Raw genomic sequence first — 25,183 nt, forward strand, 5'->3', positions numbered from 1 at the left:
CTGGGTACAGACTGGGAAAATCAGCTCCTTGTATCTTTAAGGCTTGATTACCTGTAAAGACTCACATTCCAACCATTATTTTTTAAATTGAATTTGTATCTCTATATGCCCTGTTTGTGACAGAACACCCACTCACCTGACAAAGGAGCAGCACTTCGAAAGCTAGTGGCTTTCACTACCAAATAAACCTGCTGGACTTTAACCTGGTGTTGTGAGACTTCTTACTGTGGTCATCCCAGTCCAACGCCAGCATCTCCACATCATATCTGTCTCTGCCCAGGGAGTTGGTTCCCTGTCTGCGCCCGGGGAGCCGGGTACCTGTTTACGCCCGGGGAGCCGGGTACCGGTCTGTGCTGCTGCTCCTGCTCCTGCTGCACTGACGCTCTCCGGTTGCTGAGCAACCGCGTTGCTAGTTGGAATCCTAAAGAGGAACTTGATTGGAGGATAGGGCGGGGCATCGGGAACAAGAACCTTTCCGATTGGCTGCAGCCGGTGGAAGTTGATCATCAACCTAAGAAACGTCAACATCCGGCGGAGAGTTTAGCGGGTCCTACAATAACTCCCCCAATGAAATGCTGCAGTGACTCCCCCAGCAAAAACCCTGCGGCGACTCCCCCCAGTAAAAACCTACAGTGATTCCCTCAATAAAATCCGCGAGCTGACCACTGAAAACGCCTTGCATCTGGACCATGTTTTCCATCTCCTTTCCCGCTTCATGAGATTTCCTTCCTCTCTTGTTCCTCTATACGATGTCCCTCGTAACATTTCACCTTATCTTCCTCTGAAAGTATCATCAACATGTCCATCAATCTTTTCAGTATGTAAGGTAAGATTATCAACCATAGACCCACTGGAACTAGAAGTTCTAACAGAGGGAATACTTCCAGAGTGAGAGGTAGTTGTATCGTTTAACTGGCTTGTTATTTTCAGATGCAATGTGCATTCTGCATTTTCTGCCCATTTTAATATATTTCCAGCAACTGTAGTGTTTCACTTCTGATACTTCCCATTTTGACTTTTTTTCAGAAAATCCGTGAACAACGCTGTGGCAAATGATTTTAAAATGGAATTGTTACACCTGCCTAAATCCACCTGAGGAACTTGTGCAGTCATAGTCATAGAACCTTTGCAGTGCAAAGTCTGCACTGGCTCCCTGAAAAAACATTCTGACTCCCACTCTCCTGCCTTATCCCTGTAACCTTGCACATTCCCTCATTTCAGATGGCAATCCAATTCCCCTTTGATAACCTTGATCTAACCAGCCTCTCAGGAAGCTCGATTCAGACTCCAACCACTCTGGGTAAAAAAAAATCCTCATCACTTTTACTACTTTTAGCCAATTATTTTGAATCTACTCCTAGTTCTTGAGCGGGAACAGTTTATCACTATTTACCCTGTCCACACCCCTCAGGCTCTTGAATACCTTTATCAAGTTTCCTCTTGGCCTTCTTTTCTCCAAGGAAAACAATCCAACCTCTCCAATTTATCCTCATAGCTACAGTTCTTTATTCCTGGAATCATTCTTATGAATACCTCTGTACTTTCTCCAGTGCCTACATCCTTCCTTAATTATAGTGCACAGAATTGGATGCAATACTCCAAATAAGGTCTAACTAGTGTTTAATACAACTTCAACATGACCTCCTTCTACTTGTACTCAATGCCCCTATTATTAAAGCCCATTAGATACCATTTGCTTTATTGTGTGCTGTCTCAACATGGCCTGTCACGCTTAAAACTTATGTGCATTTACATTGAGATCTCTGTTCCTGCACCTCCTTTAGAGTCTCTTACTTTATTTTATACTATCTCTCCTTATTCCTCCTGCCCAAATGAATCACCTCATACTTTGCTGCATTGAACTTTACCTGCCACTTGTCTGCCCAATCCACTAACATGCCTTTTGAAGTTCAAGACTATCCTCACAGTTGACGACATTTCCAGATTTGTATCACCTGCAAATTTTGAAATCATGTTTTGAACATCTCAGTTTTATATACATCAGGAAGAGCAAGGCTCCTAATACTGAGGACCTTCACTGCAAACCTTCCTCCAATCTGAAAAATAAACATTTATCACTACTCCCTGTTTCCTGTCACTCGATCAATTTCTTTATCCAAGAGCCTACTTTCATTTATTCCATGAACTAGAACTTGCTTACAAGTCTGTTAGGTGGCATTATATTAAATGTCTTTTTGGTCATTAGAACATTGTAATTTGAGCTGTTCCCGTGTAATGACTGTTTAAAATGAGCTATGCTTTGTGATTCCCTACATTCTCATGTTGCCTGATTTCTGGTCATCAGTAATAGAATAGAAGAAAAATAAAGCATTTGAAGTCGTTTCTAAATAATTGACTGAGAAAATCATTTACTTGTTATTTAAACTAGCTTCAGATCCCACCTTTCAGGACAAATAGATTGTTTCATAATGTTCCCTGTATTTGCATTCATCTTCCTGTTAAAATTGGGAAAGTGAGGAAGTCATGCTTTGTGCAGCATTCCATCTGGATTGCTGCACTCAGTTTTAGAAACCAAACTCAGAAAAGTTATATTGGTCTTGGCAGAGGATCCAGTGCAGAATCACCAGAATTGTTACTAGGGTTTAGAGGCTTAATATATATAGAACATAGAACATTACAGCGCAGAACAGGCCCTTCGGCCCACGATGTTGCGCCGACCAATTAAGAAAAAAGCAATGACCCTCTAACCTAAACCAATCCCTTTCCATCCATAAACCTATCCACGGACCTCTTAAACGCCCCCAAACTAGGTGCATCTACAACTGCAGCAGGCAGGGCATTCCATTCCCCCACCACCCTCTGGGTAAAGAACCTACCCCTGACATCCATCCTATAACTACCACCCCTTAATTTAAAGCTATGTCCCCTCGTGCTAGCTTTCTCCATCCGAGGAAAAAGGCTATCACTGTCCACCCTATCTAAACCTCTAATCATCTTGTATGTTTCAATAAGGTCTCCTCTTAGCCGCCTTATTTCCAACGAAAACAACCCCAAATCCCTCAGTCTCTCCTCATAGGACCTCCCCTCCATACCAGGCAACATCCTGGTAAACCTCCTCTGCACCCTCTCCAATGCCTCCACATCCTTCCTATAATGTGGGGACCAGAACTGTACACAATACTCCAAGTGCGGCCGCACCAGAGTTTTGTACAGTTGCAACATGACGTTGCGGCTCCTAAATTCAATCCCCCTACCAATAAATGCCAAGACACCGTATGCCTTCCTAACAACCTTATCGACTTGATTTCCAACTTTCAGGGATCTATGTACACATACACCTAGATCCCTCTGTTCATCCACACTATTCAGAGTCCTACCATTAGCCCTATACTCTACACATCTGTTATTCCTGCCAAAGTGAATTACCTCACACTTTTCCGCATTAAACTCCATCTGCCACCTCTCGGCCCAGCTCTGCAACTCTCTAAATAACTATAAATCCCATCCCTAATAATTTTTTCTAATACTTTGCCCACAACAGAAGTAAGACTCACCGGTCTATAATTCCCGGGGAAGTCTCTATTCCCCTTCTTAAACAATGGGACAACATTCGCTATCCTCCAGTCTTCTGGCACTATACCTGTGACCAACGACGACCTGAAGATCAGAGCCAGAGGCTCTGCAATCACCTCTCTTGCCTCCCAGAGAATCCTAGGGTAAATCCCTTCCAGCCCAGGGGACTTATCTATTTTCAAACCCTCAAGAATATCTAGCACATCCTCCTTATCTACTGCAATACTATCCAGTTTACAACCCTGTAACCCAGTGTTCTCCACAACTACATTTACGTCTCCCTGCATGAATACCGAAGATAAATATTTATTCAGTGCCTCTCCAATCTCTTCCGGTTCCACACATAACTTCCCACTGCTGTCTCTGACTGGCCCTAATCTTGCCCTAACCAATCTTATATTCTTAACATATCTAAAGAAAGCCTTAGGATTCTCCTTAATCCTATCAGCCAAAGTCTTCTCGTGTCCTCTTTTAGCTCTTCTTAACTCCCTCTTTAACTCCCTCCTGGCTAACCTATAGCTTTCCAGTGCACTACCTGAGCCCTCAAGCCTCATCCTGACATAAGCCTCCTTTTTCCTTTTAACCAGCGAATCAACTTTTTTAGTGCACCACGGTTCCCTTGCTTGACCATTTCCTCCTTGCCTGACAGGGACATACTTATCAAGGACTCACAGTAGCTGCTCCTTGAATAAACTCCACATTTCGGATGTTCCAAGCCCCTGTAGTTTCCTAGTCCAACCTATGCTCCCTAATTCTCTCCTAATAGCCTCATAATTACCCTTACCCCAGCTATAACTACTGCCCCGAGGTTCATGCCTATCCCTTTCCATCACTAAGGTGAACGTAACCGAATTGTGGTCACTATCACCAAAATGTTCACCAACTTCCAAGTCTAACACCTGGTCTGGCTCATTTCCCAGCACCAAATCCAATATAGCCTCACCTCTAGTTGGCCTATCTACATACTGAGTCAAAAAACCTTCCTGCACGCTTTGTGTAAAAACTGACCCCTCTAACGAGCTAGAGCTATAGCTATTCCAATCAATATTAGTAAAGTTAAAGTCTCCCATAACAATTACCTTATTACTTTCACTCCTGTCCAGGATTGTCTCTGCAATCCTTTCCTCTACCTCTCTAGAACTTTTAGGAGGTCTATAAAAGACTCCCAACAGGGTGATCTCTCCTCTCCTATTTCTAACCTCAGCCCATACTACCTCAACAGACAAGTCCTCATCAAACTTCTTTTCTGTCACTGTGATACAGTCCTTGACTAATAATGCTACTCCTCCCCCCCTTCTACCTCCTTCTCTACTCCAACTGAAGCATTTGAACCCCAGAACCTGCAACAACCATTCCTGTCCCTGCTCTACCCATGTCTCTGAAATGGCCACAACATCAAAGTTCCAGGTACTGATCCACGCTGCAAGTTCATCCACCTTATTGCGAATACTCCTCGCATTAAAGTATACGCATTTCAAACCATGCTCTACTCCACCCCCACGATGCCGTGCTTTGCAGTCCTCATCTATGACCCCCTCAATTTCATCCCTGCTACTTAGGATCCCACCCCCCCTCTGAATCAGTTTAAACCCCCCTGCATAGCCTTTGCAAATTTTCCCCCCAATATGGTGGGAGAATCCCAAACAGGAGAGCAGGCATAAACTTGAGTTGAGCCATTAGGAAATTAAGAAGCTCTGTTTTCACAAATTGAAATAGAAATTGTAATCAGAAGCTTGATCAAGTTATGTTTAACCTTTTAATTTCATCCATTCCAAGTTAGAGCAATTATGTGTTTATTCTGTACGTATTCATACAGTTAGCTATTTCTTTCTAATGAACCCCCAGGCTCTAAAGGGGCATGCTATTTCTTTTGTATGGACCCTCAGACTCTAAGGGAATGTTATTCTTTTGTGTGGAACCTTAATTCCTAAGGGAGCTTATGGTAACCTATCATATGCATTTAAGAACTGTTCATACTAGGCAACAGATGGAAAGGAATGTAAGCATGCTCCTTCAAGAGTAAGACTCTGAAATTTGAGATAAACCAGGATGAATGTAGAAAGTATTATGTAATAGCCTGAGTTCATAGGAACTGTACCTGATTGGTTAATAAAAGGCATGCTCTATACATAAAGATGACTGGGGAGGATTAATATATAAGAGTTAAATATAAAAAATTCTCTCCTGATCTGGTATGCAGGCAGAGGAGAAGAACACGACAAAAGACAGCATCTTATTGGCGCTGGAACTGCAAGAAAACAAAAAGGAGGTTGATTCAAGTCTGTGTACTTTATTTCCAAGATTGGAACAGGAAGTATGTGTATAAATCTGATCATTACTGCCTAATTTATTAAGCTTTATACTCTTATAGTTAATCAATCTTTCAGACTTGTTACTGTTAAAAGGTCTCACTGTGGACTCTTTTGTCACATTTATGGACATTAGCAAGGCCTTTGACAAGGTACCACATTGTAGGTTGTTGCACAAGGCTAAATATCATGGGATCCAGAGTGAGATAGTCAATTGGATACAAAATTGGCTCAATGACAGAGGACAGAGGGTGATTGTAGAGAGGTGTTTTTCAAACTGAAGCCTTATGACCAGCAGTGGGTCTCAGGGATCAGTGCTGGGTCCACTGTTATTTGTTATCTATATTAATGATTTGGATGAGAATTTAGAAGGTGTGGTAAGTAAGTTTGCAGATGGCACCAAAATAGTGACATAGTGGACAGTGAAGAAGGTAATCTAGGATTGCAACAGGATATTGATCAGTTGGGTCGGTGGGCCAATGAATGGCAGATGGAGTTTTGAGTCATAGAGGTTTACAGCATGGAAACAGGCCCTTCGGCCCAACTTGTCCATGCCTCCCTTTTTTTTGAAACCCCTAAGCTAATCCCAATTAGCTGCATTAGGCCCATATCTCTTTATACCCAACTTACCCATGTAACTATCTAAATGCTTTTTAAAAGATAAAATTGTACCCACCTCTACTACTACCTCTGGCAGCTTGTTCCAGACACTCACCACCCTCTGTGTGAAAAAATTGCCCTTCTGGACACTTTTGTATCTCTCCCCTCTCACCTTAAACCTATGCCTCTAGTTTTACACTCCCTTACCTTTGGGAAAAGATATTGACTATCTACCTTGTCTATGCTCCTCATTATTTTTTAGACCTCTAGAAGGTCACCCCTCAGCCTCCTACGCTCCAGAGAAAAAAGTCCCAGTCTATTCAGCCTCTCTTTATAACTCAATCTATTAAGTCCTGGTAGCAACCTAGTAAATCTCTTCTGCACTCTTTCTAGTTTAATAATATCCTTTCATTAATAGGGTGGACAGAATTGCACACAGTATTCCAAGTGTGGCCTTACCACGTCTTGTACAATTTCAACAAGACGTCCCAACTCCTATATTCAATGTTCTGACCGATGAAACCAAGCATGCCGAATGCCTTCTTCACCACTCTGTCCACCTGGGACTCCACTTTCAAGGAGCTATGAACATGTACCCCTAGATCTCTTAGTTTTGTAACTCTCCCCAACGCCCTAGCATTAACTGAGTAAGTCCTGCCCTGGTTCAGTCTACCAAAATGCATCACCTCGCATTTGTCTAAATTAAACTCCATCTGCCGTTCGTCAGCCCACTGGCCCAATTGATCAAGATCCCGTTGCAATTGGAGATAACTTTCTTCACTGTCCCCTATGCCACCAATCTTGGTGTCATCTGCAAACTTACTAACCATGACTCCTATATTCTCATCCAAATCATTAATATAAATGACAAATAACAGTTGGCCCAGCCCTGATCCCTGAGGCACACCACTGGTAACAGGCCTCCAGTTTGAAAAACAATTCTCTCAGCCAATTTTGTATCCATTTAGATATTTCACCCTGGACCCCATGAGATATAACTTTATGCAACAACCTACAATGCAGTACCTTGTCAAAGGCCTTGCTAAAGTCCATGTAGGCAACATCAACTGCACTGCCCTCATCTACCTTCTTGGTTACCTCTTCGAAAAACTCAATTAAATTTGTAAGACGTGATTTTCCACTCACAAGGCCATGCTGACTGTCCCTAATCAGTCCTTGCATCTCTAAATTTAATTTAGATAAATCTGAGGTGATGCATTTTGGTAGATTGAATTGGGGCAGTATCTACTCAGTTAATGGTAGGGCATTGGGGAGAGTTATAGAACAAAGAGATCTAGGAGTACAAGTTCATAGCTCCTTGAAAGTGGAATCACAGGTGGACAGTGTGGTGAAGAATGCATTCAGTATGCTTGGTTTCATTGGTCAGAACATTGAATACAGGAGTTGGGACATCTTGCTGAAGTTGGGTGGGGAGGAGACAGATAGCTCAGTAGGCACTGGGAGTGGGAGTGACAGGGTAAGTCTAGATGAGAGGAAAATCTCTCAGGAGAAGGAGGATCCGAGTGGGCCTGAGGGTTTTCAGTGCATCTATTTTAATGCAAGGAGGGTGACAGGTAAGACGGATGAACTTAAGGCCTTGATGTTCGCGAGGAATTTAGATGTGGTGGCAGTGACGGAGACATGGTTAAAGGAAGGGCAGGACTGGCAGCTAAATATTCCTGGGTATAAGTGTTTTAGGCGTGACAGGGGAGGGTCAAAAAGAGGAGGGGGAGTGGCGCTCTTAGTTAGGGAGCACATCACAGTGGTGCAGAGAGAGGATAACATAGAGGGGTTGGAAATTGAGAGTCTGTGGGTGGAGTTGAGGAATAGGAAGGGAGCCATTACTATGCTAGGGGTGTACTACAGGCCGCCCGACAGCCCGCGGGCAGTGGAAGAGGGTATATGTAGAGACATTTTGGATAAGTGTAGGAAGAACAGGATTGTTGTAGTGGGAGATTTTAATCTCCCTGAGGTGGATTGGAAGGTGCCTAGAGCTGGGGGTTCGGACGGGGAGGAATTCGTAAGATGTGTATTGGAAGGGTCCTTGGAGCAGTGTGTAGATAGCCCGACTAGAGAGGGGGCTATACTGGATTTAGTTCTGGGCAATGAGCCGGGTCAGGTGGTTGAGGTTGCGGTAGGTGAACATGTGGGTAATAGTGACCACAACTGTCTATTTTAGGATACGAATGGAAAAAGATGAGTGCTGTCCTAAGGGGAGGGTGCTAAATTGGGGGAAGGCTAGATACAGTCAGATTAGGCAGGATCTTAGGGATACAGACTGGGATAGGCTGTTGGAGGGCAAGTCCACATTAGGCATGTGGGAGTCTTTCAAGGGAAAACTGAAATGGGTGCAGGAAAGGCATGTGCCGGTTAGGAGGAAGGATGGGAAAGGTAGGATTAGAGAGCCGTGGATTACTAGAGATATAGATGACCTGGTTAGGAAGAAATGAGAGGCATATGTCAGGTCTAAGCAACTGGGAACAGAGAGAGCGTTGGAGGAGTACAGAGAGACTAGGAGGGCAAAAAGGGGGCATGAAATGGCTTTGGCAGGTAGGATTAAGGAAAATCCAAAGGCGTTTTACTCCTATGTTAGGAGAAAAAGGGTGGCTAGGGGTAAAATCGGTCTTCTCAGGGACAGACGAGGGGAATTGTGCTTAGAGTCTGAGGGAATGGGGGAGATCCTGAATGAATACTTTGCATCGGTATTCACAAAGGAGAGGGGCTTGATGTCTGGTACGGTCATCGAGGGAGCTGTAGACCAATTGAAGGATCTATCGATTACGAGGGAAGAAGTGTTAGGGCTTTTAGGTAGTATTAAAACTGATAAATCTCCGGAGCCCGATGGCATTTATCCTAGGCTGCTTAGGGAGGTGAGAGATGAGATTGCTGGGCCTCTGACGCAAATCTTTGTCTCTTCTTTGGACACAGGTGTGGTCCCAGAGGACTGGAGGATAGCGAACGTGGTACCGTTGTTTAAAAAGGGTAGGAAGGATAACCCGAGTAACTATAGGCCGGTGAGTTTGACGTCAGTGGTAGGCAAGTTGATGGAGAGGATTCTTAGGGATTGGATGTATGAGCACTTAGAGTGTTGCGATCTGATTAAGGATACGCAGCATGGCTTTGTAAAGGGGAAGTCTTGCCTTACGAATCTGGTAGAATTTTTTGAGGAGGTGACAAAAACGGTCGACGAAGGACAAGCCGTTGATGTCGTCTATATGGATTTCAGTAAGGCGTTTGACAAAGTCCCTCATGGTAGGTTGGTAGAAAAGATTAAGGCTCATGGGATACGTAGCCAGGTATCTAGATGGGTTGAGAACTGGCTTGCAAAGAGGAGACAGAGAGTAGTAGTGGAGGGGTCCTTTTCTAGCTGGAGGTCTGTCACTAGTGGTGTGCCGCAGGGCTCAGTACTGGCCCCTTCTCTTTGTAGTGTATATAAATGAGTTAGAAGAGAGAGTAATCAGCAAATTTGCAGATGACACCAAGATGGCTGGATTGGCAGGCAGTGAGGAGCAGTGTCTGGCAATACAACGGGATATTGATAGGCTGGTATATTGGGCAGATATATGGCAAATGGAGTTTAATCCGGATAAATGCGAGGTGATGCATTTTGGCCGGAATAATGTTGGGGGGAGTTATATGATAAAGGGTAAGCCCATAAAGAGTATAGAATCGCAGCGAGACCTGGGGGTGCAAGTGCACAGGTCTTTGAAGGTGGCAGTGTGAGTGGAGAAGGTTGTGAAGAAAGCCTATGGTATGTAAGCCTTTATAGGAAGGGGTATAGAATATAAGAGCTGGAGTCTAATGTTGCAGTTGTATAGAATGTTGGTTAGGCCGCATTTAGAGAACTGCGTCCAGTTCTGGTCGCCTTACTACCGAAAGGATGTGGAGACTCTGGAGAGAGTGCAGAGGAGGTTTACCAGGATGTTGCCTGGTATGGAAGGACTGGGTTATGAGGAAAGATTAAGTAAATTGGGGCTGTTTTCTCTTGAAAGACGGCGACTGAGGGGGGATCTAATAGAGGTATATAAGATTATGAAGGGTATAGATAGAGTAAACAGAAGCAAGCTATTTCCTATGTTAGAGACACACAGTGCGAGGGGCCATGGGCTTAAGGTGAGGGGGGAGAGGTATAACACAGATATTAGAGGGAGGTTTTTCACACAGAGGGTAGTGGAGGTGTGGAATGCCCTGCCAAGTAAGGTGGTGGAGGCAAGCACGCTAGAGTTGTTTAAGAGTAATTTAGGCAGGCACATGAGTGGGTTGGAGATGGGTGGATATAGCAGATTGTTTTAAATAAGGTTCATTAGCATTGGGGCATCCCTGGTAATGTAAATGGATATGGTATGATAATAATGTCTTTTCTCTTTTAATTCACAGGTTTTAAGTCGGTCCGCCTTGTTGTCCAACGAGGAGCACACACGCGATGGGCCGTACTTGGGCTGCGCTTGAATGTTCAAGATTGGCCTAGTGCTTCATGTCGTTAGTGTGTGCTTAAACTGGACCAGATGCTGGGCAACACGACAGCTCAGTGACTATCACTGTTTGCTGTGCAGACACATGGATTTGGGCCAGTGTCTGTGGGAGTTTGCGCATTCTCCCCGTGCTTGCGTGGGTTTTCTCCGGGTGCTCCGGTTTCCTCCCACACCCCAAAGATGTACTATTAGGCTGATTGGAAGTAATAAATTGTCCCTAAATTAGTTTCCCTCAATGTGGATTGCCATAAAACAATAGATAAGGGTCATGGGTGGAGGGAGGGGACTGGTAATGTTAAAATGGCGGCGCGGGCTCGTTGGGCCGAAGGGCCTGTTTCCCGGGCTGTTTTTGTTTTTTGTTCTTTGTACACGACTTGGTAAGGCCACGTTGAAATACTGTGTACAGTTCTGGCCACCCTATTATAGAAAGGACATTATTAAAGAGTTCAGAAAAGATTTATTAGGATGGTACCGGGCGGGACTTGATGGTTTGAATTATAAGGAGAGGCTGGATAAACTGGGACTTTTTTCCCTGGAGTGTGGGAAGCTTAGAGTGAATCTCATAGAGATCTACAAAATAATGAGGGCATCAATAACATAGATAGTTAACATCTTTTCTCAAAGGAAGAGGAATCTAAAACTGAAGGGCAGAGGTTTAAGGCAAGAGGGAAGAGATACAAAAGGGTCCAGAAGGGCAATTGTTTCACTCAGAGGGTGGTGATTGTCTGGAATGAGCTGTCAGAGGCAGTAGTAAAAGTAGGTACAATTTTTTCTTTTAACAATATTTAGACAGTTACATGGGTAAGGTGGGTTTAGAGGGATACGGGCCAAATGTGGGTAATTGGGACTGGCTTAGTGGGCAGCATAGACAAGTTAGGCCAAATGGCCTGTTTCCATTGCTGTAAACTTCTATGACCTCTATCTGAACCAAACAAAAATCTTACAAGATGCTGGAACTTGCTCTCCCAACATATTTGGATACCAGGTTAACTGAAACTTTCAAGACTGATATTGATAGATTTTTGTTATCTTTCAAAGAGATATGGAACAAAGGAAGCTTAACTCAAGTTGGGGTACAGTTGGTTTTGATTTTGATTTATTATTGTCACATGTATCAGTATACAGTGGAAAGTATTGTTTCTTGTGCGCTATACAGATAAAGCGTACTGTTCATAGAGAAGGAAATTAGAGAGTGCAGAATATAGTGTTATAGTAATAGCTAAGGTGTAGAGAAAGATCAAGTTAATGCAATGCAGGTCTATTCAAAAATCTGATGACCAGCAGGGAAGATGTTCTTGAGTTGGTTGGTACGTGACCTCAGACTTTTGTATCTTTTTCCTGGTAGAAGAAGGTGGAAGAGAGAATGTCTAGGCTGCTTTGCTGAGGCAGTGGGAAGTGTAGACAGAGGCAGAGGCTGGGAAGCTGATTTGCGTGATGGATTGGGCTACGTTCACAACCTTTTGTAGTTTCTTGCAGTTTTGGACAGAGCAGGAGCCATACCAAGTTGTGATACAGCCAGAAAGAATGCTTTCAATGGTGCATCTGTAAAAGTTGGTGAGAGTCGTAACTGACATGCTAAATTTCCTTAGTCTTCTGAAAAATTAAAGGTGTTGGTGGGCTTTCTTAACTATAGCAGCAGCATTGGGGGGAACCAAGACAGGTTGTTGGTGATCTGGACACCTAAAAACTTGAAGCTCCTGACCATTTCTACTTTTAATTGGGTTGTTTGTTTGGCGAATCGAGTAAAGAGGACTGTAGACAGGGCTTTAAACTAATTGGGGGGGGGGAGGGTGCGAGGGTAGGTGACGCTACGAGGTCTAAAGTTAAGGATAGGGTACAGGTAAGGGAAGAGGCCGAGGATGTCCCAATTGGTGGCGTTACGGCAAATAGGGTCCAGGTGAAGGCTGGGATGAAAGCACTTTATCTGAATGCACGAAGCATTCGGAATAAAGTGGATGAGCTGGTGGCGCAGATCGACACAAATGGATACGATCTGGTGGCCATTACAGAGACGTGGCTGCAAGGTGACAGGGACTGGGAGATGAATGTACAGGGCTATCAAGTGTTTAGGAAGGATAGGCAGGAGGAAAGAGGGGGTGGCGTAGCTCTGCTGATTAAGGATAGTATCAAGGTGGTAGCAAGGGATGATATCGGAGCCAAAGAGCAGAAAGTGGAATCGTTGTGGGTGGAGATTAGGAACAGCAAAGGGAGGAAGACGCTGGTGGGTGTCGTCTATAGGCCCCCGAATAATGATCTGGAGGTGGGGCGGGCTATTAACACGCAAATAAGTGCGGCGTGCAGGAATGGGACGGCAGTAGTTATGGGAGATTTCAATCTGCATATTGATTGGTCGACCCATGTTGGACGAGGTGGGCTCGAGGAGGAGTTCCTGGAATGCTGCCGGGATAATTTCCTTGAACAGTGTGTGTTGGAGCCGACGAGGGAGCGAGCTATCTTGGATCTGGTGCTATGTAATGAGGCGGGTAGAATTAGGGACCTTGCGGTGAAGGATCCTCTTGGAGAGAGTGATCATTGTATGGTGGAGTTTCTGGTGCAGATGGAGGAGGAGAAAGTGGGTTCCCGGACACGCGTCCTTTGTTTGAATAGAGGGGAGTATGGTAGGATGAGAGAAGAATTGGCGAATGTGGACTGGGGGAGTGCGTTGGAAGGTAGGTCTGCTGAGGAGCAGTGGAGGATCTTTAAGGAGATCTTTCTTGGTGCTCAGCAGAAATTTATTCCGATGGTTAAAAAGGACAGTAGGAAGAGAGGTAATAAGCCGTGGATAACGAAGGAGGTGAAGGAAAGTGTTAAATTAAAAGCGGAGGAATTTAGAGTAGCTAAGAGTAGTGGGCGAGAAGAGGATTGGGAAAGGTTTAAATGTCAACAAAGATTGACAAAGAAGTTGATAAAGGAGGGTAGGAGAAGCTATGAGGCTGGGCTAGCACTTAATATAAAAAAGGATAGCAAGAGTTTTTATAAATATATAAAAAGGAAGAGGCTGGCTAGGGTGAACGTTGGTCCTTTAGAGGATGAGAAAGGGGAGCTAGTGGTAGGGGATGGGGATATGGCTAAGGTCTTGAATAACTTTTTTGTTTCTGTCTTCACGGAGGAGGACGTGAATAATTTGCCGGGTGTTAGCAATGGAAAGGTGGTAGGAATGGAGGGTCTTAATGACATTACTGTTACTAGAGAGGTGGTGCTCGACAGACTGGAGGGGCTGATTGTGGACAAGTCCCCAGGACCGGATGGAATGCATCCGAGGGTTCTGAAAGAAATGGCGGAGGTGATAGTGGATGCCTTGGTGGTTATTTTCCAGACGTCGCTGGATTCCGGGGAAGTGCCGGAAGATTGGAAAACGGCTAATGTTACGCCGTTGTTTAAGAAGGGTGCCAGGCAAAAGGCGGGGAATTATAGGCCGGTTAGTTTAACGTCTGTGGTAGGTAAAATGTTAGAATCCGTCATTAAGCAGGAAATTGCGAGGCATCTTGAAGGGAATTGCTTGATAGGGCGGACGCAACACGGTTTCATTAAAGGGAAGTCGTGTCTGACAAATTTACTGGAGTTCTATGAGGATGTGTCTAGGGCAGTGGATAGAGGAGAGCCGGTGGATGTGGTCTTTCTGGATTTTCAGAAGGCGTTTGACAAGGTACCTCACAAGAGGTTATTGCAGAAGGTCAGGGGACATGGAGTTGGGGGTAGGGTGTTAGCGTGGATAGAGGATTGGTTGTCAAATAGGAGGCAGAGAGTGGGGGTCAATGGGTGCTATTCGGATTGGCGGTTGGTGACTAGTGGGGTGCCCCAGGGGTCGGTGCTGGGGCCTCAGCTATTTACCATTTATATAGATGATCTGGAGGAGGGAACCGAGTGCAGGGTGTCGAAATTTGCTGATGACACCAAGATTGGGGGAAAGGCAAATTGTGCGGAGGGTGTGGAGAGTCTGCAGAAGGATCTAGATAGGCTGGGCGAATGGTCCAGGAAATGGCAAATGGAATTTAATGTTGGCAAGTGTGAGGTGGTCCACTTTGGTAGGAAGAATGGTAGGAAGGACTATTACTTACGTGGCGAAAAACTGCAGCAGGCGACGGTGCAGAGGGACCTCGGGGTCCTTGTGCATGAGTCGCAAAAACCCAGCTTGCAGGTGCAGCAGGTGGTCAGGAAGGCGAATGGGATGCTGGCCTTCATAGCGAGGGGGATTGAATATAAAAGTAGGGAGGTCTTGTTGCAGCTGTATAGGGCATTGGTGAGGCCGCAGCTGGAGTACTGTGTGCAGTTTTGGGCGCCGCACCTGCGCAAGGATATTTTGGCCTTGGAGGGAGTGCAGAGGAGGTTTACTAGGCTGATACCGGAGTTGAGGGGATTGAGCTATGAGGAGAGGCTGAATAAACTAGGCTTGTACTCGTTAGAGTTTAGAAGAATGAGGGGAGATCTTATTGAGACGTATAAGATGATGAATGGGATGGATAGGATAGAGGTGGAGAGACTCTTCCCGCTCAAAAAAGACAGTAGGACTAGGGGGCACAGCCTCAAGATAAAGGGGAGGCGGTTTAGAACGGAGTTGAGGAGGAACTTCTTCACTCAAAGGGTGGTGAATCTCTGGAATTCTCTGCCCGTTGAAGTGGTGGAGGCTGCCTCGCTAAATATTTTTAAGAAGCGGGTTGATGGGTTCTTGATAAGAGAGGGGATTAAGGGTTATGGGGAGAGGGCGGGAAAGTGGAACTGAGCCACAGCAGATCAGCCATGATCTTATTGAATGGCGGGGCAGGCTCGAAGGGCTAGATGGCCTACTCCTGCTCCTATTTCTTATGTTCTTATGTTCTTATGTTTGGGTTTGGCCAAACTGGCATCAATGATGAGGCCACACCTTTCTGATGTGAAGCATGCAGGACACCAGGTTGTTAAAGGGATTAGCGGACACATCAGTTTACTATCCACTGAAAGTACATAGAGCAGATAGATTATGGCAGCAGTGTGCAATGTTGGTTTGATGCCAACGCTAATATTTTAGAGCTCCATATTCCAGCAGACAACTTCTCATAACTTCTGCTCAGCTGTGTGAGGTTACACAATATGTTTCAAGAGTACAAGGAGTGACTTAACAGGTGCCAGAGTAGTTTCTTTACTGCCTTCAAGGCTTCTGCACAGTCATTTGTTTCCAAGAGATGGCTACACTGGTCATTCTTCCTCTTGCAATCAAGAATCATGTTGGTATTCAACATTGGCTTATCACTGAATAATGGTTATTTTGGAATTAGTGGAGGGCTATTGGTTATGTGAATCTCCCCCACTTTGTTCAGCACTTTATGGGGAGAAGCACAAAGGACAGTTTTAAGAAAAGTCATCTCCTTTCTTGGTTTTCGTCTATGAGTAATAGCTTATATATTGTGTTTTCAAAATGACAGCAGTAAAACAAAGCACAGAACACTTCTCTTTCTTAAAGAATAGCTCAACAAAGCAAATTGTTGGTGTAGTGCTGATGTATTCACATAGTAATATAACACAAAAATAACAGAAATTTAACCAAATGCACCGTCTGGCTTGCTGATGATGTCTTATGCTATTATGTTATCTGCCCAAGTAAAAACAATGAATTAACACACTAGACCGTGCTGAGTTTATTTTTCATGCCACGTACTATGATATAATGTAGGCTTTGGCTTTCTCAGTTATGTTTTGTTGAGAATATCAGTTTCACAATTTTAATCTGAAATTGTAACTACACACACACACACAAACACACACACACACACACACACACACACACACACAGTTTAGTTTCTTGTATGAACAATTGGTGAATAATTTAAATTGGTGGAAGCCCAATAATTAAAATTGAAAGTAACGTGAACATTAAAAATTAAATCTGGTTTAAAATAGTGTGTTTAAATAATCCTCAAGAACATATGCTGTGTTATACAAGAATTCAATTTGTGACACTGTGGTTGATTCGTGAGATGTAGTTGCTTCCATTTAGTGCAAAATTGTTCAGGAAAGATGATTCAAATGTGTTGGTTTACACAATGTATCTTTATAGTACATAACTTCTAACATAATTTTAGTTCTTAACGGGGTATTAAGCCCAATGAAAATTGCCAGATAATGAACAACTTCACTCTTGTTTTCACAAAGCCAAATCTATAACACATCACAATGTTTTTGCTTATAAAATAGCCCAATAAAAATGTTTCTGAAACGAAGAATGTTGAATCCTGTACAGTGTGAATTTTGATCCAAGTTATGTAAACTGAATTTGTAGAATAGTCTGTTCCAGCACTGAGCTGTTGTCTGAAGACAAAAAACACCTCAAATAGACTTTGTTTCTTCTTCAAGATGCCATATTGCAAATGGATTTATTTGCAATCTAGTAAAGAAGATCTGTAAATCATTACTTCAGACAGTCTGTGAAGTGGATGGCAAGGGATTGGTGGAATGAATGGTATAATTCCAGTTATTAATTTTAGCCAAAAAAAAGTATTTAGTGGCGCATTTAAAATTCTTGCCATCACCTTCATTAAAAATGCAAGTTAAAGTACTTAGCCTTAATAAAGACTTTGAAGAATGTAAACAAGCCCACAAGTTATGCAGATGTGCACATTTTTAATTTGTGTTGGCATTAAGCTGTTGTAGAGTAATGCAGTGCTGGAGCCTATTTGGTCCATCATGGCTGTGATAGTTCTACTAAAGAACTATCTAATTAATCCAGCTGCCTTGCTCTTTTCCCATAACCTTGCAATTTATTTTTGCAGTCTGAATTCACAGCTACTTGCTTCCTCAAGGCCTCTGACTGGGAGACAGTCTCTGCTTTTCATTACGCAGGCCTCATATAGAATTACACAGAAGTTACAACATCCAAATAGGCTTTTCAGCTCAAGCAGTTCATAATAGCATTCACCTTCCATACAAGCAACTAGTTCTTCTAACATTTATTCACCCTGTCCCCATATCTCTTGAACCCCATTTTCAGCAATCTTTTTGACATGTTAAGTAAAGCTATATAAGATGAACAAAGCCAATGTATTCCCATGACATTAAGCCCTTTTGTGAGTTTGATTGTTACATCACTACTTAATAAAAAAATGGCAAATAGTAAGCATACAAGAGGGAAGAGAAACTAATAAGAGTTGTTCTTCCTGTTGTACACATTGTAAACTTTAATCCCCAGGCTGCATCTGAGAGTTTTTAAAAATACAGTATAGAGATGGTGGATAAGTTGGTTTTTGCTCATGTAGAATTCCCTAGATTTTAGAACAGTCTCCATGGATTGGAAGGTAGCAAATATAACTCCAGTTTTAAAAAAGGAGGAAGAAATAAGGGAACTTTAGGTCTGTTAGTCAGGCACCAATAGAAGGAAAAATGCTGAAACCTATTAACAAGAATGTGGTAACAGGGCAATAAAGAGAACGATAATATAATTAAGCAGAGTGAGCAAAGATTCATGAACAGAAATAACGTTTCACAAATCCATTCAGTTTCTTGAGATTATAACTGTCTCTGTAGATAAGGTGGTAAACACAGTAAGAAGTCTCAAAACACCAGGTTAAAGTCCAGCAGGTTTATTTGGTAGCAGAAGGCACTAGCTTTTGGAGCGCTACTCCTTCATCAGGTGAGTGGGAGTTCTGTTCACAAACAGGGCATATCAAGACACAAACTCAATTTACCAAATACTGGTTGGAATGCGAGTCTTTACAAGTAATCAAGTCTTAAAGGTACAGACAATGTGAGTGGAGAGCGGATTAAGCACAGGTTAAAGAGGTGTGAATTGTCTCCAGCCAGGACAGTTAGTAAGATTTTGCCAGCCCAGGGAAGTCATGGGGGTTACAGGTAGTGTGACATGAACCATGATGTGTGCAGAACTTGACTATCAGCTTCTGCTCAGTGACTCTGCGTTGTCATGTATCACGAAGGCCGCCTTGGAGAACGCTTACCTGAAGATCAGAGGCCGAATGCCCATAACCACTGAACAACAGACTGATCAAGACATTTGATTCGGACCTTCAGAGCACCCTCCGTGCTCTCATCCCAAGTATTCACCGCTTTGGAAATCTCTACTGCCTCCCGAAGATACACAAGGCAAACACACCTGGCCATCCCATCATATCAGCCAATGGGACCCCGTGGAAGAATCTCTCCAGCTATGTCGAGGGCAGCCTGAAACCCATTGTACAAAGAACCCCCAGCTTTTGTCACGATGCTACAGACTTCCTACAGAAACTCAGCACGCATAGAGCAGTTGAACCAGGAGCACTCTTTGTCGCAATGGATGCCTCGGCACTCTACACCAGCATTCCCCACAATGATGGCATTGCTGCAATTGCCTCAGTACTCAACGCCAGCAACTGCCAATCTCCAGATGCAATTTTACAACTCATCTGCTTCATCCTGGACTACAATGTCTTTACCTTCAACAAGTTCTTCATCCAGACACACGGAACAGCCATGGGGACCAAATTCACACCTCAGTGTGCCAATATCTTCATGCACAGGTTCAAACAAGACCTCTTCACTGCACAGGACCTTCAACCAATGCTATACACTAGATACATTGATGACATTTTCTTCCTTTGGACTCATCACTGATGAACAATCACTGAAACAACTATATGATGACATCAAGTTCCATCCCACCATCAGGCTCACCATGGACTACTCTCCGGAATCAGTTGCATTCTTGGACACGCATCTCCATCAAGGGCGGTCACCTCAGAATCTCACTATACTGCAAGCTCACGAATAATCGCACGATGCTCCACTTCTCCAGCTTCCAACCTACACACATTAAAGAAGCCATCCCCTCTGAACAAGCCCCCCATATACACAGGATCTGCTCAGATGAGGAGGGTCGCAACAGACACCTCCCAGATGCTGAAAGGTGCCCTCATAAGATCAGTATATGGCACACTCGACTCATCGATCAACAGTTCCGAAACACCACAGTGAAAAACCGGACCGACCTCCTCAGAAGACAAACACGGGACACGGCGGACAGAGTACCCTTCGTCGTCTAGTACCTCTCCAGAGCAGAGAAGCTATGACATCTTCTCTGGAGCCCTCAACATGTCATTGAAGAAGAACATCGCCAAGGCCATCCCCACACCCCCACTTTTTGCCTTCAAACAACTGCACAACCTCAAACAGACTGTTGTCTGCAGCAAACTATCCAGCCTTCAGGAGAATAGCAACCACACAACCCTGCCACAGCAACCTCTGCAAGACATGCTGGATCATTGACACATGCCATCATCTCATGTGAGAACACCATCCACCAGGTACACGAGATATACATTTGCAACTTGGCCAACATTGTCTACCTGATATGCTGCAGGAAAGCATGTCCCAAGGCATGGTACGTTGGAGAGACCATGCAGACGCTACGACAACGGATGAATGAACACCTCTTGACAATCACCAGGCAAGAGTGTTCACTTCCTGTTGGGAAACACTTCAGCAGTCACGGATATTTGGCCTCTGCTCTTTGGGTAAGCATTCTCCAAGGCAGCCTTCACGACACAACGCAGAGTCACTGAGCAGAGACTGATAGCCAAGTTCCACACACAAGGATGGCCTCAACTAGGATCTTAGGTTCATGTCACATAAGAACATAAGAAATAGGAGCAGGAGTAGGCCATCTAGCCCTTCGAGCCTGCCCCGCCATTCAATAAGATCATGGCTGAACTGTCGTGGCTCAGTTCCACATTCCTGCCCTCTCCCCATAACCCTTAATCCCCTCGCTTATCAAAAACCTATCAACCCGCGTCTTAAAAATATTTAGCGAGGCAGCCTCCACCACTTCAACGGGCAGAAAATTCCAGAGATTCACCCCCCTTTGAGTGAAGAAGTTCCTCCTCAACTCCGTTCTAAACCGCCCCCCCTTTATCTTGAGGCTGTGCCCCCTAGTCCTACTGTCCTTTCTGAGCGGGAAGAGTCTCTCCACCTCTATCCTATCCATCCCATTCATCATCTTATACGTCTCAATGAGATCTCCCCTCATTCTTCTAAACTCTAACGAGTACAAGCCTAGTTTATTCAGCCTCTCCTCATAGCTCAACCCCCTCAACTCCGGTATCAGCCTAGTAAACTTCCTCTGCACTCCCTCCAAGGCCAAAATATCCTAAGTGCGGCGACCAAAACTGCACACAGTACTCCAGCTGCGGCCTCACCAATGCCCTATACAGCTGCAGCAAGACCTCCCTACTTTTATATTCAATCCCCCTCGCTATGAAGGCCAGCATCCCATTAGCCTTCCTGACCACCTGCTGCACTTGCAGGCTGGGTTTTTGCGACTCGTGCACAAGGACCCCGAGGTCCCTCTGCACCGTCGCCTGCTGCAGTTTTTCGCCATGTAAGTAATAGTCCTTCCTACCATTATTCCTACCAAAGTGGACCACCTCGCACTTGCCAACATTAAATTCCACTTGCCATTTCCTGGCCCATTTGCCCAGCCTATCTAGATCCTTCTGCAGACTCTCCACACCCTCCACGCAATTTGCCATTCCACCAATCTTGGTGTCATCAGCTAATTTCGACACCACACACTCGGTTCCCTCCTCCAGATCATCTATATAAATGGTAAATAGCTGAGGCCCCAGCACCGACCCCTGGGGCACTCCACTTGTCACCAACCTCCAATCCGAATAGCACCCATTAACCCCTACTCTCTGCCTCCTATTTGACAATCAATCCTCTATCCATGCTAACACCCTACCCCCAACTCCATGCCCCCTTACCTTCTGCAATAACCTCTTGTGAGGTACCTTGTCAAACGCCTTCTGAAAATCAAGAACGACCACATCCACCGGCTCTCCTCTATCCACCGCCCTAGACACATCCTCATAGAACTCCAATAAATTTGTCAGACTCGACTTCCCCTTAACGAAACCGTGCTGCGTCTGCTCTATCAAGCAATTCCCCTCAAGATGCCTCGCTATTTCCTCCTTGATGACGGATTCTAACATTTTACCTACAACAGACATTAAACTAACCGGCCTATAATTCCCTGCCTTTTGCCTGCCACCCTTCTTAAACAACGGCATAACATTAGCCATTTTCCAATCTTCCGGCACTTCCCTGGAATCCAGCGACGTTTGGAAAATAACCACCAAGGCATCCACTATCACCTCCGCCATTTCTTTCAGAACCCTTGGATGCATTCCATCCCTGTAACCCCCACAACTTGTCTGCGTTTGCAAAATCTCACTAACCATCTTGGCTGGAGACAATATTCTATAAGCCATGCTTAACCTTTTGTCCACTCACATTGTCTGTACCTTTAAGAATTGATTAGCTGTAAAGACTCACATTCCAACCATTATTTTGTAAATTGAATTTGTGTCTTCATATGCCCTGTTTGTGAACTGAAATCCCACTAACCTGATGAAGGAGCAGTGCTCCAAAAGCTAGTGGCTTTTGGTACCAAATAAACCTGTTGAACTTTAACCTGGTGTTGTGAGACTTCTTACTGCGTTTACCCCAGTCCAATGCCAGCATCTCCTCATCATAGATAAGGGGGTACCAGGAGTCACATTTTTAGATTTTCAGAAAGCATAAGGTACCATATACAAGATTATTCTTGCATAAAATTATGGCTCATGGGATTGGCCAAATGTGTGAATGGCGTGAACAGATTGTTCAATGGGCAAAAGAGTAGGAATAAACAGGTCATTTTCAGATAGACAGGCAGTATTTAGCAGGTTATGGAAAGGATCAGTGCTTGGGCCTCAGCTATTTACAATCTGTATCAATAACATGGATGAGGGGACCAAATATAACGTATTCAAGTCTGCTAATAATACAAAGTTTGGTGGCAAAGTATACCAGGAAGAGGGTACAAAGATGCTGCAAAGGCATATCTACATGTGAGTGGACAAGGACCTACCAGATAGAAAATATTGCAGAGAAATGTTAAGTTATCCACTTTGATAGGAAAATAGGAAAAGTTGTATTTTTTTTAAAGAAGAGCTAAGAATCTGGAAATATTTCCATTCAGAGTGGCCTGGATTTCCTCACACATAAATCACAAAGTTAACATGCAGGTTCACAAAGCAAATTAGCCTTTATTTTATCCAAAGTAATTGGTGTAAAAGAGGGAAGTAATTAAATGGGACCTTATTGACACCATATCTAGAGTACTGTGTACAGTTTTGATATTGTCACCAATGCAAACATATTAACATTGGAGGGAGTGCAACATAGCTTAACTAGGTGATTTTGAGAGATGTGAGTATTGTCTTATGAGAAGAGAGTACATTGGACCTATATTCCCTGTAATTTAGGGGAGTTGACCTCATCTGAATTTAAAAGGTGAGAAATTCAATTGTATAGCATAACCAGAAGCAGACTTGCCTCAATTCCTAAGGGGAAAATAGCTCTCCCTACCACCATCTCCATTGCATCCATCTTTGTTGTGGATATAGAAAGTTGCCTCCTCTTCATATGCCCAAACACATGAAAAGATTCTGTTTTAATGTCACAGCCCAACCAGCAGCTGATATCAAAACTGGACATTGTTGGTCCTAGTAATGACTGCATTGTCCACACTTGGAGTGGCTGCTGTAGAGAGGGCAAGCTTGAAGTAATGCCCTCTGCCAACTTGCAGACTCTTCCACATTCCTTGACAGTGACATAAGGCTCTCTAGTCTAACAATAATACACCCAACATCTCTATATACATACCCATTCATGTCGTTTCATTGAGTTACTGAATCCGCTGCAGAAGAATGCATCTCTTATTTTATTCTCCAGAAAGATAGCAAACTATCCTTTGCCACTAGCCTGGCTGCAGCTTACTCATGCCTAAATGCATGCTGACCCTAACTCTAAACTCCCAGGTATGGGCAGTGCCAAATCTGAGCTGGTACAGTGGCTATCACCGTTGCCTCACAACACCAGGAACCCAGGTTTGATTCTGGTCTTGGGTGACTGTCAGTCCATAAGAAATTTGCATATTCTTCCTGTGTCTGCATGGGCTTCCTCCAGGAATTTCTTCCCACAGTCCAAAGATGTGCAGGTTAAGTGGTTTGGCTATGGTAAATTGTCCCTCAAGTGTTTAAACTACATTGGTTAGCTGGATTAGCATGGTTAATGCACAGGGTTACAGAAATAAGGCAGAGGGAAGACCTAGGTGGGATACTCTTTTGATGAGCCAAAAGGCCTCTTTTTGCACTGTAGGGATTCTATGACTATGATAATCAGATCAAATGACAGGACCTCTTCATTATTGCTCACTTTTGCTTTTTTTTCTTGGGCTGCTGCTGCTGCTGGGGTGTTCTTGGGTATCTGGCTGCAAGTAGTCACTCAGAAGGAAAATGTTGGTATGAGAGAAGGACCATGTCCATGTCCTATTATCAGCATGCTCACTTTTCCAGTTCATACATATTGAGAAGGGTTGTAAAGGAGTCTACAGTAATTCTCAATGTTGTCTCAGAAATTGGAAGCTTTGAGCCCTATTGTAGCCAAAGCCATGATTCAGCAAGCCACCTTCTCCATAGGCTCAGCAGATATAGACATCCTTGTTCCCCACCAATTTTGCTTTGCTCCTATCTACCAGAGAGGACAGAATATCAGTGGCTTTGTAGCATTATGTTTGGATGACATGCTTACTGCAGTTGGAGATATGTGTAGGCAGTGAGAGACTGGAAGCATTGATCAGCATGTGATGTTAGACATGAGTTCTGAGTGCCAAGGAATGATACTTGTTTAGTAATGGTTATGTGATGCTTTGAGCATTGTGAAACATTAGCAGTGTAGTTACATGTGAACTTGCACTCATTGACAATCACCACCCACTTGTGGTCATTACCTCCTGTACCTCTTCTAGCAGGCCTTCAGGTCCAGGCTGTAGAAGTTGACTTTCTTAGTTACCTGGTCCTTGGGCTTATGTCATCTCTCCTCCCAAATCTGTACAACTAGTGCCTCCATCATTGCATACTTTCCTTCTGCATGACCTGATGTTCATTTCTCAAGAATTTCCAGTGTCAATCGTTTATTTCTGCCTTCAAGAAAAAGCAGGCTTTTTTTTCCAATGCGAGCAGGAAATAAGGCTACCAGCAACACGTGCTGTGCGCAGAGCAGGCTGGCAACACTGACAAGGCCAGCACTGAAGGCAGCAACTTCTGCATAGAAATCATTCAGATGAGATAGGTGGATCAATTTCTTTTCTGACCGACCTCAATCTGAACTAGCAAGGGCACACCATGAACCATAGCCCCTGCAGCAAATCATCATTGATTTGGGAACTAGAATGTAGTCTCTTAGGCCCTGGGCCTTTGTCTTAAC

The 25,183-nt window shown here is 44.1% G+C and overlaps 1 long non-coding RNA gene across 1 annotated transcript; it reads left to right on the top strand.

The window, feature by feature from the left end:
* Positions 1-544: 544 nt before the first annotated feature.
* On the top strand, positions 545-11,028 carry LOC145344503 (uncharacterized). Its single transcript, XR_013886877.1, has 3 exons — positions 545-826; positions 5,735-5,848; positions 10,821-11,028. It is a non-coding gene; the product is annotated as an uncharacterized LOC145344503 (long non-coding RNA).
* The last annotated feature ends 14,155 nt before the right edge of the window (positions 11,029-25,183 follow it).

The sequence above is a fragment of the Carcharhinus amblyrhynchos genome, chromosome 6 (assembly GCF_965287045.1).
Source record: "Carcharhinus amblyrhynchos chromosome 6, sCarAmb.v2.hapA, whole genome shotgun sequence".
Taxonomy (NCBI): Eukaryota; Metazoa; Chordata; class Chondrichthyes; order Carcharhiniformes; family Carcharhinidae; genus Carcharhinus; species Carcharhinus amblyrhynchos.